The sequence below is a fragment of the Silene latifolia genome, chromosome X (genome assembly GCF_048544455.1).
Source record: "Silene latifolia isolate original U9 population chromosome X, ASM4854445v1, whole genome shotgun sequence".
Lineage (NCBI taxonomy): Eukaryota > Viridiplantae > Streptophyta > Magnoliopsida > Caryophyllales > Caryophyllaceae > Silene > Silene latifolia.
Genome location: NC_133537.1, coordinates 253,530,469 through 253,536,721, shown reverse-complemented (window position 1 = coordinate 253,536,721; position 6,253 = coordinate 253,530,469). Strand labels below are relative to the sequence as shown.

The following is a 6,253-nucleotide window of genomic DNA, read 5'->3' as shown; positions in this document are numbered from 1 at the left end:
TGAGTAATGGAGTCCACTTCATGCCTCCCTCCTCTAGTAGCCTTGCGAGGTCTACTATATTGTGAGTTATGGACCGCCATTTCCTCAATTTTGTTCCAAGTTTGATTGTCATCAACTTCGGTGAACATTCCATTTGATCCCATGTTGAGAATGTTCCTTGAATCTTCATAAAGACCGTTCCAAAATTGTTGTACCAAGAACCACTCGTTAAGTCCATGGTGAGGACATGAGCGACAAATTCCCTTGAATCGCTCCCAAGCTTCATACAAAGATTCTTCATCCCTTTGCTTAAAGCCCGTAATTTGAGCTCTTAGCATGTTAGTCTTTTCCGGTGGATAGAACTTTTTGTAGAAAGCTAGAGCCAACTTCTTCCAAGAATCAATTCCGAGAGTAGCCTTATCAAGGCCTTTCAACCATTGTTTCACGGTGCCAATTAGAGAAAAAGGAAATAAGACCCATCGAATTTGGTCTTGAGTTACATCGGTTTGAGAAATCGCCTCACAATAGTCACAAAAGGTCTTCATATGAGAATGAGGGTCTTCACTAGGCATCCCCCCAAATTGGCTTCTTTCGTCTAATTGAATAAATGCGGATTTGGAAATAAAATTTCCGGTTAGATGATGTGGTGTGGGAGTACCATTGGGTAGGTTCTCCTCGGTGGGTACGGAATGTGATGAAAACTTAGGCATTGTGGGTTGATTTTGTGTTGGATTTTGTGTTCGGTTCTCCTCACCTTCTCTTGCAAAAGGGTTGATGAACTCAATAGTATTTGGTTGAATATCTACAACCTCACCAATACCTCTCAAAGTTCTCCTAGAAAGTCTTCTATTGGTTGTCAAAGTCCTTTCAACTTCGTTATCAAAAGGTAACAAGTCACCTTGTGATCTTGTAGACATGCAAAATATCAAACAACTCGAAAATAATTAGAACAAACCTTTAGGAGTTTTACTTCCCCAAGGCAAAGAAAGACACAACTAATAACAATATAAGAAAATCTAAATCAAGTTAACACCGTCCCCGGCAACGGCGCCATTTTTTGGTCGGTGGGTATAGTTTTCAGTACTTGTCGTTCGAAGCACCTAGACCAAAACACAATTTATAACTTCACCAACAACTCTACAATTAGTAAAGAGGCAAGTAAAGGTCGGATCCCAAGGGACGGGAATTGAGATGAGATTTCTATTGCAACTAGTGGTGTCTAAGGGATGTCACAATTGGGGTTTGAAGTAGAAGATCACTAAACTAAATAGCAATGAAAGTAAACAAGCAAGGTGAATTAAAAGGGATGTAAACAATTGATAAAAGGCACTAGGGTGTCATGGGGTCATAGGGGATTCATGGGAATTGATCATACAAACATATTCTCAAGTTATAAGCAAGCAATTATTGTTGTGACGGATCGAGTTGGTTTATATCTTACAATCCTAGGAAAGTTTGGGTCCCGGAGCCGAATCGATTAGATTGTACAACACCTACAAGTCGACTTAATCTTCCCTACTCAATAATATGCATGGTCTAATGAGACTCGAGTTGGTTTATGTCTTACAAGTCTCATTGAAAAGATAGGTGATGGGTAAAAAATGCAAGGATTCATAGGCTCACATTTCATCAAACATAACATGTGCATAAGTTGAGATCACAACAAGCAAGCAAATAAACTATGAAAGCATATTAATTTAAGCATGAATCATTCCCCATGTTGGTTTGCCCTAATTACCCATTAGCCCTAGCTAAGGAAACTACTCACTCATTATCATGTTGAACATGCTAGCAAGGTTGTCAATCATACCAACAAAGTGAAACATGATGAATAAATGAAAGTGATTAACAATAATTAAAAAGGGATTAAGAGGATTATACCTACTAATGATTCCAATAATAAAGCAAAGAATAAAAGAAGTACTTGATGCTTGATTGAGAAGTTGTCAATCTCCCAATAAGAACCCAAATAATCTTCAATTACCCAAAATAAAGGATGAACAAGAGAGACATTAAGGAAATAAAACTTGTATTAAAACTTGATTAAATGTTGATTACAAGATTAAAGAGAGATTTGATTGATATTAACTACCCTAAAGATTGCTAAGAAGAACATTTTCTTCTAATTAGACTAATGGGGTATTTATAGTGGGGATTAGGTGCATGAATTAAGGTTAACTAAGGGCTTAAATGACGATTAAGTCCCTTGTTGAGGAATCGCCGGTATCTTTGGGGGACTCCGGTCTCTAGGGAGACTCCGGTCTCTAGAAAAAGATGTGCATCCTTCCTTGAAGCTTGAAGAAGACGAAATGGGACTGTCTGAGAATCCGGGCGTCTTTAGCATGGGACGGGCGGATTTGGCAGCTTCTGGACGGGCGTCCAGGGGGTGAAGACGGGCGTCTTCTGGAGCTTTTGCCCGGGCGTCTTGTGGAGGAAGACGCACGGGTTGTGGGTGGTGGACGGGCGTTTTCTGGGGAAGACGCACGGATTGTTAGACAGTCTCGTTCCTTCTTCTTTTCTTCCTTTTTCTTCATAAAATCCTTGAGGCTTTCCTCGGGGATGCAAGGATCTTTTCTCATCATTGCCCATCTACTATAGTATGTACAAAGGCCTTCTAATCTTGTCTCTCCTTGATGCTTGGTCATTGAATTCAATCAATTTAGCCTCATTTTGCCATGAAAATGCAAGGTTTGCACTCCTTTCCTACCAAAGACACAAAACCTCGGGAACTAAATATGCTCTAATTATGGTCACATCACTAGTCATGGGTTCGAGTCGGAATTTCGGCAGCATTTCGTTATAACGACGATTATGCCCTAGAAAAGTGTCCTGAAAAAGCCGTCACAAACCAAAATTCCGAGATGGTAGAAAGTTTACTCATCATACAAGGATTCCAAACATCAAGTTTTGCCACAAATGGGCAATCCTAAGGCTATTTTCGAAGCAATTTACGGTTTAGCTGTGAAACCGTCTCAATTTCACTCAAATGCTCAAAACTCAACAAAAATTCGAAACAAATACATGGTTATGATCCTTATACTACCAATTGGCCATTTACAAAGTCAATTTAGCAAGGAAAAATCATTTGGGGGAAAAGCCCCAAATTTTCGACTAATTAGGGTCGAAAACCCTAATTTTGTCGATCCCATTTGAGCAAATACAGAAGATAAATGCAAGATTGATACACATACCTCGATTAGTCATGGCAAATGCAAGCTTTTATATCAAATTTTGACGGAAATGGTTGGAATTTGAGAGAGTAATTGAGATTTTATGTTTCGAAATAATGAAACGAAACCCCTGTTTCATCGGGTTTTTACGCAGAAAAGACACGCCCAGGAAAAGACGCAGCAGGTGCTGCGCCTCTTCCAAGGGACGCAGCTCTTGCTGCGCCTTTTCCTCAGCTTCCCTTCATACGAGTTTTCAAAAATTCGTTATGAGTTCGTTATTTTTGTGGGCCCATCTTTGGTGCGCCTCTTCCTTGATGCTACATCACGTATTTGGTCCGTTTGACGTATGTTCTTCACCCGGATCCACATCTTCAAAGCCAACAGCAGATTATCGCCTTTCTTATCCAATACTTAGCTTGTCCCAACGAGCATCCCTCTTTGACAGGCGTTTTGACACACCTCTATTCTGTTCCCCCAGCGAGAGTACACGGATAGACTTTCCCTCTCGAGACATGGAGATCAGTTCCCGATTATGTTCCCCCAGCGAGAGTACACGGATAGACTTTCCCTCGCGAGACATGGAGATCAGTTCCCGATTATGTTCCCCAGCGAGATTTCACGACCGACAGTCACTCCCTCTCGAGACATGGAGATCAACATCGACCCCAAATACTTCCAAAGTTTGTTTGAAGCTGAACACAAGCAGATTTCTCCCAGCGGTTCTAGACTGTGTCCTGCTATCTTCTCCCAATATCGCGTTTTGTTTTCCTTGGAGTTTCAAAGAGTTTCAGGTATGGTTTCTTCTTATGGCTGGCGAGCCTCCTTACGTAGTCTAATGGACTTTAAACGACCCTCCCCGATAGTCGACAGACTCTAAAATGTTCCCAACGACAGGTCCTTGGTTCAGACCCCTTGAACCGCCTCGCATCGCCATAATCGTCAGGTTGTAATCTTTGATTGACCTGATGGCTATACTTTGACTTTTGCCTTGTCCAAGCCTCAGTCAAAGTGGGGGCTCTGTAGATACTGTTGGGTTCCTTTGATTGATGATAACATGCCCATTTGATGTGTGCTATCTTAGTTTACCTTTTCAGGATTTATGGTTAAATCAAGCTTGGATTAAGAAGTGTTGAGTTGTTGATCATCCCTTAGTATTGTGTCTTAGGCGTCATCTAATGTACAAGTGAGAAAGTAAAGTATCCTAGAGTAATAGAAACAGTCAAGACGACTGTTACTTTCACAAGTAATAGCTGCCTGGACTGTTGCCTCAATTCGTAACACTTGAATTCTTTTTATCTTTCGAAAGTCTTTTTCGTGTCTCTTATTTTTGAAAGATAAACTTCAGATTTTTATAAGGATTTGGCCTTCAATAAAAAGTGGTTTGAATAATTATCATTTTCAAAATGTTTCCTCTTTGTGCAAATTTGACCCTTTGGTCTTTTATAAAACAAGAATTGCTTTTTGCCATATTTGTGTAAACTTGTCATCATGTGACTTGTTTTTCTTTCTTTGTTTTCTGAATTTGCATGAGCTTTTATGGATAATTTTCAAACACTCTTTCTCTCTTTTTGCCTTTGCATAAAAACCTTCTTTGGTGCAAGTTTGGGAGGTTGTTGAGACTCATCACATGTGAGGTCTTTGACCCTTCAAAACCCTAGCAACTCCCTTACTCACTTCCTCTATAAAAGGCGTGCCATTTCCTCTAAAAATCCCAAGACTTTTTCTGAAATTTATTTCAAGTTTGCAAATTGTTTTTCAAAGCTTAAAACCGTGTTTCCTTTGAAAAACTTTTAAGAGTCTTCAAGTTGTTACAATCTTGGCTACTGTTACTTTAACATACTAAACTCTCTCACTTATGATTGTTGATCTTGTAAAAGTTGTCCACCTCAATTCTTTGTTAAGAATAAGATAGTGGAAGCTTGATCCTTAAAACATTCTTAGTGTGTGTGTAGAGTTTAGGACGAAGTAGTCTTCAACTCTTTGGCAACCGGAGTAGGTTGCGAGTTGGCTTGTCATAAGAACGGAGTAGTTCTTGGACTTGTATCACAACCGGAGTAGGTTGGTGTTTTTATTGTACGGGTCTTTTAGTTGTCGGAGTAGATCACTAAAAGAAATCAATAAAAAGTAGATTGGACGTAGGCACTTGAGTTTCTTGCCGAACCAATTCAAAAATATCGTGTTTAATCTTCTTTACTTTATTCCGCTGCAATTTACCTTGTTTGTTTTACTTTGCTTAAACTTTAAAAGTAACAGTTCATCATACTGTCACATTTGGTCTGCAATCTGTATTCCATAAACTGAGACAAATAGCTACAGTCAGAACAGTTGTTACTTTCATACTTCAGCAAACATTCATTCCAATACTCGTTTAATCTTGCAATATTATTCGAAGTATTCTCTCATCTCTTTTGTTCTCATAACTCACTTTAATTCAATAAAGTTGAAGTTAATTTTTTTATTAAATAGTACCTAATTCACCCCCTCCCCCTCTTAGGTACTTGAATCCATAAACTCAACAATTGGTATCAGAGCCTCGTGCTCTTGATCGAGGCTAATCGCCTTAGAATTTGATTCGTGGGTAATGGATTCCGAGAAACACTCCAAGATCCTGGTCTTTACCGGTTCGAATTTTGGATGGTGGAAACTCAAAATGGAACATTACATCAAAAGTATCGATTATCATTGGAACATCATCCAAAATGGACCTCTTGCCATTGAGGAAACCGATATCTTAAACGGTTTCACCAAGACAAAAGAGGAAAGAAATTACAATGAAAACGACTTTAAACTTGCCGAAAAGAATTCCAAAGCAATGTCGATTCTTCAACGTCGTGTTGGTGAGGGGGAAGTTAGTCGAATCTCCGGATGTCCTACGGCAAAATCTATTTGGGATTCCCTTGTACTTGCCTACGAAGGGACGTCCCAATTAAGAAAACACCGTGTTGACCTTCTCATGCAACAATATGAGATGTTTAGAATGTCAAAGGACGAGTCCATAAATAGTTTCTCTTCAAGTTTTTCTTGTATTATTAATGAGCTTAAGAGTCTAGGAAGGAACTACGAGTCTGAGGACATCATTCGAAAAATCCTTCGTAGTCTAACCT

The 6,253-nt window shown here is 39.4% G+C and overlaps 1 non-coding gene across 1 annotated transcript; it reads left to right on the top strand.

Annotated features, from left to right (window-relative positions):
• Window positions 1-210: 210 nt before the first annotated feature.
• On the top strand, window positions 211-317 carry LOC141624032 (small nucleolar RNA R71). Its single transcript, XR_012533843.1, has one exon. It is a non-coding gene; the product is annotated as a small nucleolar RNA R71 (small nucleolar RNA).
• Window positions 318-6,253: the final 5,936 nt, after the last annotated feature.